Consider the following 12206-nt stretch of genomic DNA (forward strand, 5'->3'; position numbering starts at 1 on the left):
TCGTACCTTGGTCTTTAGCGTCTTTTGTAGTCTACATCTTAGCAGAAAGCTTTTCCACTATGTGTGGCGAGGAAAAACTGTGCCAGCACAGAAAACAGCTCCCATCGTGTTCTAGACGTTCCACGGAGGTCTGCCAAGTGTTTGGAAGGAAGCAAAGAAAAGTTGTCCAAAACAGGTTCCAGTGGAATGTTCATGTGATTGGAAAAGTCAGGAGAGTGGTAAGGTACTGTTTTCTGTCAGTTGGCAAGCTGCGCACACAATCGCAGTGTTGTACAGCTTCCTTCTGCGCCTTTCCGAAGCTGCCGCTCTCTCCGGCTCCCGGAGGCGAAGAAGCGGCTTCTTCGCGCAAAGACGATTGTGCCGCTCGCAGGGCTCTCCTTAGCGCCGCTTCTGCCAAAAGACGCCCGGGAGCGGCGCTTAGCTCCGGAGAGCATCTTACCTTGGTCTTTAGCCTCTCTTGTCGTCTACATCTTAGCAGAAAGCTTTTCCACTATGTCTGGCGAGGAAAAACTGTGCCAGCACAGAAAACAGCTCCCATCGTGTTCTAGACGTTCCACGGAGGTCTGCCAAGTGTTTGGAAGGAAGCAAAGAAAAGTTGTCCAAAACAGCTTCCAGTGGAATGTTCATGTGATTGGAAAAGTCAGGAGAGTGGTAAGGTACTATTTTCTATCAGTTGGCAAGCTGCGCACACAATGCCAGTGTTGTACAGCTTCCTTCTGCGCCTTTCCGAAGCTGCCGCTCTCTCCGGCTCCCGGAGGCGAAGAAGCGGCTTCTTCGCGCAAAGACGATTGTGCCGCTCGCAGGGCTCTCCTTAGTGCGGCTTCTGCCGAAAGACGCCCGGGAGCGGCGCTTCGCTCCGGAGAGTCATAGTACCTTGGTCTTTAGCGTCTTTTGTAGTCTACATCTTAGCAGAAAGCTTTTCCACTATGTCTGGCGAGGAAAAACTGTGCCAGCACAGAAAACAGCTCCCATCGTGTTCTAGACGTTCCACGGAGGTCTGCCAAGTGTTTGGAAGGAAGCAAAGAAAAGTTGTCCAAAACAGCTTCCAGTGGAATGTTCATGTGATTGGAAAAGTCAGGAGAGTGGTAAGGTACTGTTTTCTGTCAGTTGGCAAGCTGCGCACACAATCCCAGTGTTGTACAGCTTCCTTCTGCGCCTTTCCGAAGCTGCCGCTCTCTCCGGCTCCCGGAGGCGAAGAAGCGGCTCCTTCGCGCAAAGACGATTGTGCCGCTCGCAGGGCTCTCCTTAGCTCGGCTTCTGCCGAAAGACGCCCGGGAGCGGCGCTTAGCTCCGGAGAGCATCGTACCTTGGTCTTTAGCGTCTTTTGTAGTCTACATCTTAGCAGAAAGCTTTTCCACTATGTCTGGCGAGGAAAAACTGTGCCAGCACAGAAAACAGCTCCCATCGTGTTCTAGACGTTCCACGGAGGTCTGCCAAGTGTTTGGAAGGAAGCAAAGAAAAGTTGTCCAAAACAGCTTCCAGTGGAATGTTCATGTGATTGGAAAAGTCAGGAGAGTGGTAAGGTACTGTTTTCTGTCAGTTGGCAAGCTGCGCACACAATCGCAGTGTTGTACAGCTTCCTTCTGCGCCTTTCCGAAGCTGCCGCTCTCTCCGGCTCCCGGAGGCGAAGAAGCGGCTCCTTCGCGCAAAGACGATTGTGCCGCTCGCAGGGCTCTCCTTAGCGCGGCTTCTGCCGAAAGACGCCCGGGAGCGGCGCTTAGCTCCGGAGAGCATCGTACCTTGGTCTTTAGCGTCTTTTGTAGTCTACATCTTAGCAGAAAGCTTTTCCACTATGTCTGGCGAGGAAAAACTGTGCCAGCACAGAAAACAGCTCCCATCGTGTTCTAGACGTTCCACGGAGGTCTGCCAAGTGTTTGGAAGGAAGCAAAGAAAAGTTGTCCAAAACAGCTTCCAGTGGAATGTTCATGTGATTGGAAAAGTCAGGAGAGTGGTAAGGTACTGTTTTCTATCAGTTGGCAAGCTGCGCACACAATCGCAGTGTTGTACAGCTTCCTTCTGCGCCTTTCCGAATCTGCCGCTCTCTCTGGCTCCCGGAGGCGAAGAAGCGGCTTCTTCGCGCAAAGACGATTGTGCCGCTCGCAGGGCTCTCCTTAGCGCGGCTTCTGCCGAAAGACGCCCGGGAGCGGCGCTTCGCTCCGGAGAGTCATAGTACCTTGGTCTTTAGCGTCTTTTGTAGTCTACATCTTAGCAGAAAGCTTTTCCACTATGTCTGGCTAGGAAAAACTCTGCCAGCACAGAAAACAGCTCCCATCGTGTTCTAGACGTTCCACGGAGGTCTGCCAAGTGTTTGGAAGGAAGCAAAGAAAAGTTGTCCAAAACAGCTTCCAGTGGAATGTTCATGTGATTGGAAAAGTCAGGAGAGTGGTAAGGTACTGTTTTCTCTCAGTTGGCAAGCTGCGCACACAATCGCAGTGTTGTACAGCTTCCTTCTGCGCCTTTCCGAAGCTGCCGCTCTCTCCGGCTCCCGGAGGCGAAGAAGCGGCTTCTTCGCGCAAAGACGATTGTGCCGCTCGCAGGGCTTTCCTTAGCGCGGCTTCTGCCGAAAGACGCCCGGGAGCGGCGCTTAGCTCCGGAGAGCATCGTACCTTGGTCATTAGCGTCTTTTGTAGTCTACATCTTAGCAGAAAGCTTTTCCACTATGTCTGGCGAGGAAAAACTGTGCCAGCACAGAAAACAGCTCCCATCGTGTTCTAGACGTTCCACGGAGGTCTGCCAAGTGTTTGGAAGGAAGCAAAGAAAAGTTGTCCAAAACAGCTTCCAGTGGAATGTTCATGTGATTGGAAAAGTCAGGAGAGTGGTAAGGTACTGTTTTCTGTCAGTTGGCAAGCTGCGCACACAATCGCAGTGTTGTACAGCTTCCTTCTGCGCCTTTCCGAAGCTGCCGCTCTCTCCGGCTCCCGGAGGCGAAGAAGCGGCTCCTTCGCGCAAAGACGATTGTGCCGCTCGCAGGGCTCTCCTTAGCGCGGCTTCTGCCGAAAGACGCCCGGGAGCGGCGCTTAGCTCCGGAGAACATCGTACCTTGGTCTTTAGCGTCTTTTGTAGTCTACATCTTAGCAGAAAGCTTTTCCACTATGTCTGGCGAGGAAAAACTGTGCCAGCACAGAAAACAGCTCCCATCGTGTTCTAGACGTTCCACGGAGGTCTGCCAAGTGTTTGGAAGGAAGCAAAGAAAAGTTGTCCAAAACAGCTTCCAGTGGAATGTTCATGTGATTGGAAAAGTCAGGAGAGTGGTAAGGTACTGTTTTCTCTCAGTTGGCAAGCTGCGCATACAATCCCAGTGTTGTACAGCTTCCTTCTGCGCCTTTCCGAATCTGCCGCTCTCTCCGGCTCCCGGAGGCGAAGAAGCGGCTTCTTCGCGCAAAGACGATTGTGCCGCTCGCAGGGCTCTCCTTAGCGCGGCTTCTGCCGAAGGACGCCCGGGAGCGGCGCTTCGCTCCGGAGAGTCATCGTAACTTGCTCTTTAGCGTCTTTTGTAGTCTACATCTTAGCAGAAAGCTTTTCCACTATGTCTGGCGAGGAAAAACTGTGCCAGCACAGAAAACAGCTCCCATCGTGTTCTAGACGTTCCACGGAGGTCTGCCAAGTGTTTGGAAGGAAGCAAAGAAAAGTTGTCCAAAACAGCTTCCAGTGGAATGTTCATGTGATTGGAAAAGTCAGGAGAGTGGTAAGGTACTGTTTTCTGTCAGTTGGCAAGCTGCGCACACAATCGCAGTGTTGTACAGCTTCCTTCTGCGCCTTTCCGAAGCTGCCGCTCTCTCTGGCTCCCGGAGGCGAAGAAGCGGCTTCTTCGCGCAAAGACGATTGTGCCGCTCGCAGGGCTCTCCTTAGCGCGGCTTCTGCCGAAAGACGCCCGGGAGCGGCGCTTAGCTCCGGAGAGCATCGTACCTTGGTCATTAGCGTCTTTTGTAGTCTACATCTTAGCAGAAAGCTTTTCCACTATGTCTGGCGAGGAAAAACTGTGCCAGCACAGAAAACAGCTCCCATCGTGTTCTAGACGTTCCACGGAGGTCTGCCAAGTGTTTGGAAGGAAGCAAAGAAAAGTTGTCCAAAACAGCTTCCAGTGGAATGTTCATGTGATTGGAAAAGTCAGGAGAGTGGTAAGGTACTGTTTTCTGTCAGTTGGCAAGCTGCGCACACAATCCCAGTGTTGTACAGCTTCCTTCTGCGCCTTTCCGAAGCTGCCGCTCTCTCTGGCTCCCGGAGGCGAAGAAGCGGCTTCTTCGCGCAAAGACGATTGTGCCGCTCGCAGGGCTCTCCTTAGCGCGGCTTCTGCCGAAAGACGCCCGGGAGCGGCGCTTAGCTCCGGAGAGCATCGTACCTTGGTCTTTAGCGTCTTTTGTAGTCTACATCTTAGCAGAAAGCTTTTCCACTATGTCTGGCGAGGAAAAACTGTGCCAGCACAGAAAACAGCTCCCATCGTGTTCTAGACGTTCCACGGAGGTCTGCCAAGTGTTTGGAAGGAAGCAAAGAAAAGTTGTCCAAAACAGGTTCCAGTGGAATGTTCATGTGATTGGAAAAGTCAGGAGAGTGGTAAGGTACTGTTTTCTGTCCGTTGGCAAGCTGCGCACACAATCCCAGTGTTGTACAGCTTCCTTCTGCGCCTTTCCGAAGCTGCCGCTCTCTCCGGCTCCCGGAGGCGAAGAAGCGGCTTCTTCGCGCAAAGACGATTGTGCCGCTCGCAGGGCTCTCCTTAGCGCCGCTTCTGCCAAAAGACGCCCGGGAGCGGCGCTTAGCTCCGGAGAGCATCGTACCTTGGTCTTTAGCCTCTCTTGTCGTCTACATCTTAGCAGAAAGCTTTTCCACTATGTCTGGCGAGGAAAAACTGTGCCAGCACAGAAAACAGCTCCCATCGTGTTCTAGACGTTCCACGGAGGTCTGCCAAGTGTTTGGAAGAAAGCAAAGAAAAGTTGTCCAAAACAGCTTCCAGTGGAATGTTCATGTGATTGGAAAAGTCAGGAGAGTGGTAAGGTACTATTTTCTATCAGTTGGCAAGCTGCGCACACAATCGCAGTGTTGTACAGCTTCCTTCTGCGCCTTTCCGAAGCTGCCGCTCTCTCCGGCTCCCGGAGGCGAAGAAGCGGCTTCTTCGTGCAAAGACGATTGTGCCGCTCGCAGGGCTCTCCTTAGTGCGGCTTCTGCCGAAAGACGCCCGGGAGCGGCGCTTCGCTCCGGAGAGTCATAGTACCTTGGTATTTAGCGTCTTTTGTAGTCTACATCTTAGCAGAAAGCTTTTCCACTATGTCTGGCGAGGAAAAACTGTGCCAGCACAGAAAACAGCTCCCATCGTGTTCTAGACGTTCCACGGAGGTCTGCCAAGTGTTTGGAAGGAAGCAAAGAAAAGTTGTCCAAAACAGCTTCCAGTGGAATGTTCATGTGATTGGAAAAGTCAGGAGAGTGGTAAGGTACTGTTTTCTGTCAGTTAGCAAGCTGCGCACACAATCCCAGTGTTGTACAGCTTCCTTCTGCGCCTTTCCGAAGCTGCCGCTCTCTCCGGCTCCCGGAGGCGAAGAAGCGGCTCCTTCGCGCAAAGACGATTGTGCCGCTCGCAGGGCTCTCCTTAGCTCGGCTTCTGCCGAAAGACGCCCGGGAGCGGCGCTTAGCTCCGGAGAGCATCGTAACTTGGTCTTTAGCGTCTTTTGTAGTCTACAGCTTAGCAGAAAGCTTTTCCACTATGTCTGGCGAGGAAAAACTGTGCCAGCACAGAAAACAGCTCCCATCGCGTTCTAGACGTTCCACGGAGGTCTGCCAAGTGTTTGGAAGGAAGCAAAGAAAAGTTGTCCAAAACAGCTTCCAGTGGAATGTTCATGTGATTGGAAAAGTCAGGATAGTGGTAAGGTACTGTTTTCTCTCAGTTGGCAAGCTGCGCACACAATCGCAGTGTTGTACAGCTTCCTTCTGCGCCTTTCCGAATCTGCCGCTCTCTCTGGCTCCCGGAGGCGAAGAAGCGGCTTCTTCGCGCAAAGACGATTGTGCCGCTCGCAGGGCTCTCCTTAGCGCGGCTTCTGCCGAAAGACGCCCGGGAGCGGCGCTTCGCTCCGGAGAGTCATAGTACCTTGGTCTTTAGCGTCTTTTGTAGTCTACATCTTAGCAGAAAGCTTTTCCACTATGTCTGGCGAGGAAAAACTCTGCCAGCACAGAAAACAGCTCCCATCGTGTTCTAGACGTTCCACGGAGGTCTGCCAAGTGTTTGGAAGGAAGCAAAGAAAAGTTGTCCAAAACAGCTTCCAGTGGAATGTTCATGTGATTGGAAAAGTCAGGAGAGTGGTAAGGTACTGTTTTCTGTCAGTTGGCAAGCTGCGCACACAATCGCAGTGTTGTACAGCTTCCTTCTGCGCCTTTCCGAAGCTGCCGCTCTCTCCGGCTCCCGGAGGCGAAGAAGCGGCTCCTTCACGCAAAGACGATTGTGCCGCTCGCAGGGCTCTCCTTAGCGCGGCTTCTGCCGAAAGACGCCCGGGAGCGGCGCTTAGCTCCGGAGAACATCGTACCTTGGTCTTTAGCGTCTTTTGTAGTCTACATCTTAGCAGAAAGCTTTTCCACTATGTCTGGCGAGGAAAAACTGTGCCAGCACAGAAAACAGCTCCCATCGTGTTCTAGACGTTCCACGGAGGTCTGCCAAGTGTTTGGAAGGAAGCAAAGAAAAGTTGTCCAAAACAGCTTCCAGTGGAATGTTCATGTGATTGGAAAAGTCAGGAGAGTGGTAAGGTACTGTTTTCTATCAGTTGGCAAGCTGCGCACACAATCCCAGTGTTGTACAGCTTCCTTCTGCGCCTTTCCGAATCTGCCGCTCTCTCCGGCTCCCGGAGGCGAAGAAGTGGCTTCTTCGCGCAAAGACGATTGTGCCGCTCGCAGGGCTCTCCTTAGCGCGGCTTCTGCCGAAAGACGCCCGGGAGCGGCGCTTCGCTCCGGTGAGTCATAGTACCTTGGTCTTTAGCGTCTTTTGTAGTCTACATCTTAGCAGAAAGCTTTTCCACTATGTCTGGCGAGGAAAAACTGTGCCAGCACAGAAAACAGCTCCCATCGTGTTCTAGACGTTCCACGGAGGTCTGCCAAGTGTTTGGAAGGAAGCAAAGAAAAGTTGTCCAAAACAGCTTCCAGTGGAATGTTCATGTGATTGGAAAAGTCAGGAGAGTGGTAAGGTACTGTTTTCTGTCAGTTGGCAAGCTGCGCACACAATCGCAGTGTTGTACAGCTTCCTTCTGCGCCTTTCCGAAGCTGCCGCTCTCTCTGGCTCCCGGAGGCGAAGAAGCGGCTTCTTCGCGCAAAGACGATTGTGCCGCTCGCAGGGCTCTCCTTAGCGCGGCTTCTGCTGAAAGACGCCCGGGAGCGGCGCTTAGCTCCGGAGAGCCATCGTACCTTGGTCTTTAGCGTCTTTTGTAGTCTACATCTTAGCAGAAAGCTTTTCCACTATGTCTGGCGAGGAAAAACTGTGCCAGCACAGAAAACAGCTCCCATCGTGTTCTAGACGTTCCACGGAGGTCTGCCAAGTGTTTGGAAGGAAGCAAAGAAAAGTTGTCCAAAACAGCTTCCAGTGGAATGTTCATGTGATTGGAAAAGTCAGGAGAGTGGTAAGGTACTGTTTTCTGTCCGTTGGCAAGCTGCGCACACAATCCCAGTCTTGTACAGCTTCCTTCTGCGCCTTTCCGAAGCTGCCGCTCTCTCCGGCTCCCGGAGGCGAAGAAGCGGCTTCTTCGCGCAAAGACGATTGTGCCGCTCGCAGGGCTCTCCTTAGCGCCGCTTCTGCCAAAAGACGCCCGGGAGCGGCGCTTAGCTCCGGAGAGCATCGTACCTTGGTCTTTAGCCTCTCTTGTCGTCTACATCTTAGCAGAAAGCTTTTCCACTATGTCTGGCGAGGAAAAACTGTGCCAGCACAGAAAACAGCTCCCATCGTGTTCTAGACGTTCCACGGAGGTCTGCCAAGTGTTTGGAAGGAAGCAAAGAAAAGTTGTCCAAAACAGGTTCCAGTGGAATGTTCATGTGATTGGAAAAGTCAGGAGAGTGGTAAGGTACTGTTTTCTGTCCGTTGGCAAGCTGCGCACACAATCCCAGTGTTGTACAGCTTCCTTCTGCGCCTTTCCGAATCTGCCGCTCTCTCCGGCTCCCGGAGGCGAAGAAGCGGCTTCTTCGCGCAAAGACGATTGTGCCGCTCGCAGGGCTTTCCTTAGCGCGGCTTCTGCCGAAAGACGCCCGGGAGCGGCGCTTAGCTCCGGAGAGCATCGTACCTTGGTCATTAGCGTCTTTTGTAGTCTACATCTTAGCAGAAAGCTTTTCCACTATGTCTGGCGAGGAAAAACTGTGCCAGCACAGAAAACAGCTCCCATCGTGTTCTAGACGTTCCACGGAGGTCTGCCAAGTGTTTGGAAGGAAGCAAAGAAAAGTTGTCCAAAACAGCTTCCAGTGGAATGTTCATGTGATTGGAAAAGTCAGGAGAGTGGTAAGGTACTGTTTTCTATCAGTTGGCAAGCTGCGCACACAATCGCAGTGTTGTACAGCTTCCTTCTGCGCCTTTCCGAAGCTGCCGCTCTCTCCGGCTCCCGGAGGCGAAGAAGCGGCTTCTTTGCGCAAAGACGATTGTGCCGCTCGCAGGGCTCTCCTTAGCTCGGCTTCTGCCGAAAGACGCCCGGGAGCGGCGCTTAGCTCCGGAGAGCATCGTACCTTGGTCATTAGCGTCTTTTGTAGTCTACATCTTAGCAGAAAGCTTTTCCACTATGTCTGGCGAGGAAAAACTGTGCCAGCACAGAAAACAGCTCCCATCGTGTTCTAGACGTTCCACGGAGGTCTGCCAGGTGTTTGGAAGGAAGCAAAGAAAAGTTGTCCAAAACAGCTTCCAGTGGAATGTTCATGTGATTGGAAAAGTCAGGAGACTGGTAAGGTACTGTTTTCTGTCAGTTGGCAAGCTGCGCACACAATCGCAGTGTTGTACAGCTTCCTTCTGCGCCTTTCCGAATCTGCCGCTCTCTCCGGCTCCCGGAGGCGAAGAAGCGGCTTCTTCGCGCAAAGACGATTGTGCCGCTCGCAGGGCTCTCCTTAGCGCGGCTTCTGCCAAAAGACGCCCGGGAGCGGCGCTTAGCTCCGGAGAGCATCGTACCTTGGTCTTTAGCCTCTCTTGTCGTCTACTTCTTAGCAGAAAGCTTTTCCACTATGTGTGGCGAGGAAAAACTGTGCCAGCACAGAAAACAGCTCCCATCGTGTTCTAGACGTTCCACGGAGGTCTGCCAAGTGTTTGGAAGGAAGCAAAGAAAAGTTGTCCAAAACAGGTTCCAGTGGAATGTTCATGTGATTGGAAAAGTCAGGAGAGTGGTAAGGTACTGTTTTCTGTCCGTTGGCAAGCTGCGCACACAATCCCAGTGTTGTACAGCTTCCTTCTGCGCCTTTCCGAAGCTGCCGCTCTCTCCGGCTCCCGGAGGCGAAGAAGCGGCTCCTTCACGCAAAGACGATTGTGCCGCTCGCAGGGCTCTCCTTAGCTCGGCTTCTGCCGAAAGACGCCCGGGAGCGGCGCTTAGCTCCGGAGAGCATCGTACCTTGGTCTTTAGCGTCTTTTGTAGTCTACATCTTAGCAGAAAGCTTTTCCACTATGTCTGGCGAGGAAAAACTGTGCCAGCACAGAAAACAGCTCCCATCGTGTTCTAGACGTTCCACGGAGGTCTGCCAAGTGTTTGGAAGGAAGCAAAGAAAAGTTGTCCAAAACAGCTTCCAGTGGAATGTTCATGTGATTGGAAAAGTCAGGAGAGTGGTAAGGTACTGTTTTCTCTCAGTTGGCAAGCTGCGCACACAATCGCAGTGTTGTACAGCTTCCTTCTGCGCCTTTCCGAAGCTGCCGCTCTCTCCGGCTCCCGGAGGCGAAGAAGCGGCTTCTTCGCGCAAAGACGATTGTGCCGCTCGCAGGGCTTTCCTTAGCGCGGCTTCTGCCGAAAGACGCCCGGAGCGGCGCTTAGCTCCGGAGAGCATCGTACCTTGGTCATTAGCGTCTTTTGTAGTCTACATCTTAGCAGAAAGCTTTTCCACTATGTCTGGCGAGGAAAAACTGTGCCAGCACAGAAAACAGCTCCCATCGTGTTCTAGACGTTCCACGGAGGTCTGCCAAGTGTTTGGAAGGAAGCAAAGAAAAGTTGTCCAAAACAGCTTCCAGTGGAATGTTCATGTGATTGGAAAAGTCAGGAGAGTGGTAAGGTACTGTTTTCTGTCAGTTGGCAAGCTGCGCACACAATCGCAGTGTTGTACAGCTTCCTTCTGCGCCTTTCCGAAGCTGCCGCTCTCTCCGGCTCCCGGAGGCGAAGAAGCGGCTCCTTCGCGCAAAGACGATTGTGCCGCTCGCAGGGCTCTCCTTAGCGCGGCTTCTGCCGAAAGACGCCCGGGAGCGGCGCTTAGCTCCGGAGAACATCGTACCTTGGTCTTTAGCGTCTTTTGTAGTCTACATCTTAGCAGAAAGATTTTCCACTATGTCTGGCGAGGAAAAACTGTGCCAGCACAGAAAACAGCTCCCATCGTGTTCTAGACGTTCCACGGAGGTCTGCCAAGTGTTTGGAAGGAAGCAAAGAAAAGTTGTCCAAAACAGCTTCCAGTGGAATGTTCATGTGATTGGAAAAGTCAGGAGAGTGGTAAGGTACTGTTTTCTGTCAGTTGGCAAGCTGCGCACACAATCGCAGTGTTGTACAGCTTCCTTCTGCGCCTTTCCGAATCTGCCGCTCTCTCCGGCTCCCGGAGGCGAAGAAGCGGCTTCTTCGCGCAAAGACGATTGTGCCGCTCGCAGGGCTCTCCTTAGCGCGGCTTCTGCCGAAAGACGCCCGGGAGCGGCGCTTCGCTCCGGGGAGTCATAGTACCTTGGTCTTTAGCGTCTTTTGTAGTCTACATCTTAGCAGAAAGCTTTTCCACTATGTCTGGCGAGGAAAAACTGTGCCAGCACAGAAAACAGCTCCCATCGTGTTCTAGACGTTCCACGGAGGTCTGCCAAGTGTTTGGAAGGAAGCAAAGAAAAGTTGCCCAAAACAGCTTCCAGTGGAATGTTCATGTGATTGGAAAAGTCAGGAGAGTGGTAAGGTACTGTTTTCTGTCCGTTGGCAAGCTGCGCACACAATCCCAGTGTTGTACAGCTTCCTTCTGCGCCTTTCCGAATCTGCCGCTCTCTCCGGCTCCCGGAGGCGAAGAAGCGGCTTCTTCGCGCAAAGACGATTGTGCCGCTCGCAGGGCTTTCCTTAGCGCGGCTTCTGCCGAAAGACGCCCGGGAGCGGCGCTTAGCTCCGGAGAGCATCGTACCTTGGTCATTAGCGTCTTTTGTAGTCTACATCTTAGCAGAAAGCTTTTCCACTATGTCTGGCGAGGAAAAACTGTGCCAGCACAGAAAACAGCTCCCATCGTGTTCTAGACGTTCCATGGAGGTCTGCCAAGTGTTTGGAAGGAAGCAAAGAAAAGTTGTCCAAAACAGCTTCCAGTGGAATGTTCATGTGATTGGAAAAGTCAGGAGAGTGGTAAGGTACTGTTTTCTGTCCGTTGGCAAGCTGCGCACACAATCCCAGTGTTGTACAGCTTCCTTCTGCGCCTTTCCGAAGCTGCCGCTCTCTCCGGCTCCCGGAGGCGAAGAAGCGGCTTCTTCGCGCAAAGACGATTGTGCCGCTCGCAGGGCTCTCCTTAGCGCGTCTTCTGCCAAAAGACGCCCGGGAGCGGCGCTTAGCTCCGGAGAGCATCGTACCTTGGTCTTTAGCCTCTCTTGTCGTCTACATCTTAGCAGAAAGCTTTTCCACTATGTCTGGCGAGGAAAAACTGTGCCAGCACAGAAAACAGCTCCCATCGTGTTCTAGACGTTCCACGGAGGTCTGCCAAGTGTTTGGAAGAAAGCAAAGAAAAGTTGTCCAAAACAGCTTCCAGTGGAATGTTCATGTGATTGGAAAAGTCAGGAGAGTGGTAAGGTACTATTTTCTATCAGTTGGCAAGCTGCGCACACAATCGCAGTGTTGTACAGCTTCCTTCTGCGCCTTTCCGAAGCTGCCGCTCTCTCCGGCTCCCGGAGGCGAAGAAGCGGCTTCTTCGTGCAAAGACGATTGTGCCGCTCGCAGGGCTCTCCTTAGTGCGGCTTCTGCCGAAAGACGCCCGGGAGCGGCGCTTCGCTCCGGAGAGTCATAGTACCTTGGTCTTTAGCGTCTTTTGTAGTCTACATCTTAGCAGAAAGCTTTTCCACTATGTCTGGCGAGGAA

The sequence above is a fragment of the Ammospiza nelsoni genome, chromosome 2, assembly GCF_027579445.1.
Source record: "Ammospiza nelsoni isolate bAmmNel1 chromosome 2, bAmmNel1.pri, whole genome shotgun sequence".
Classification (NCBI taxonomy): Eukaryota; Metazoa; Chordata; class Aves; order Passeriformes; family Passerellidae; genus Ammospiza; species Ammospiza nelsoni.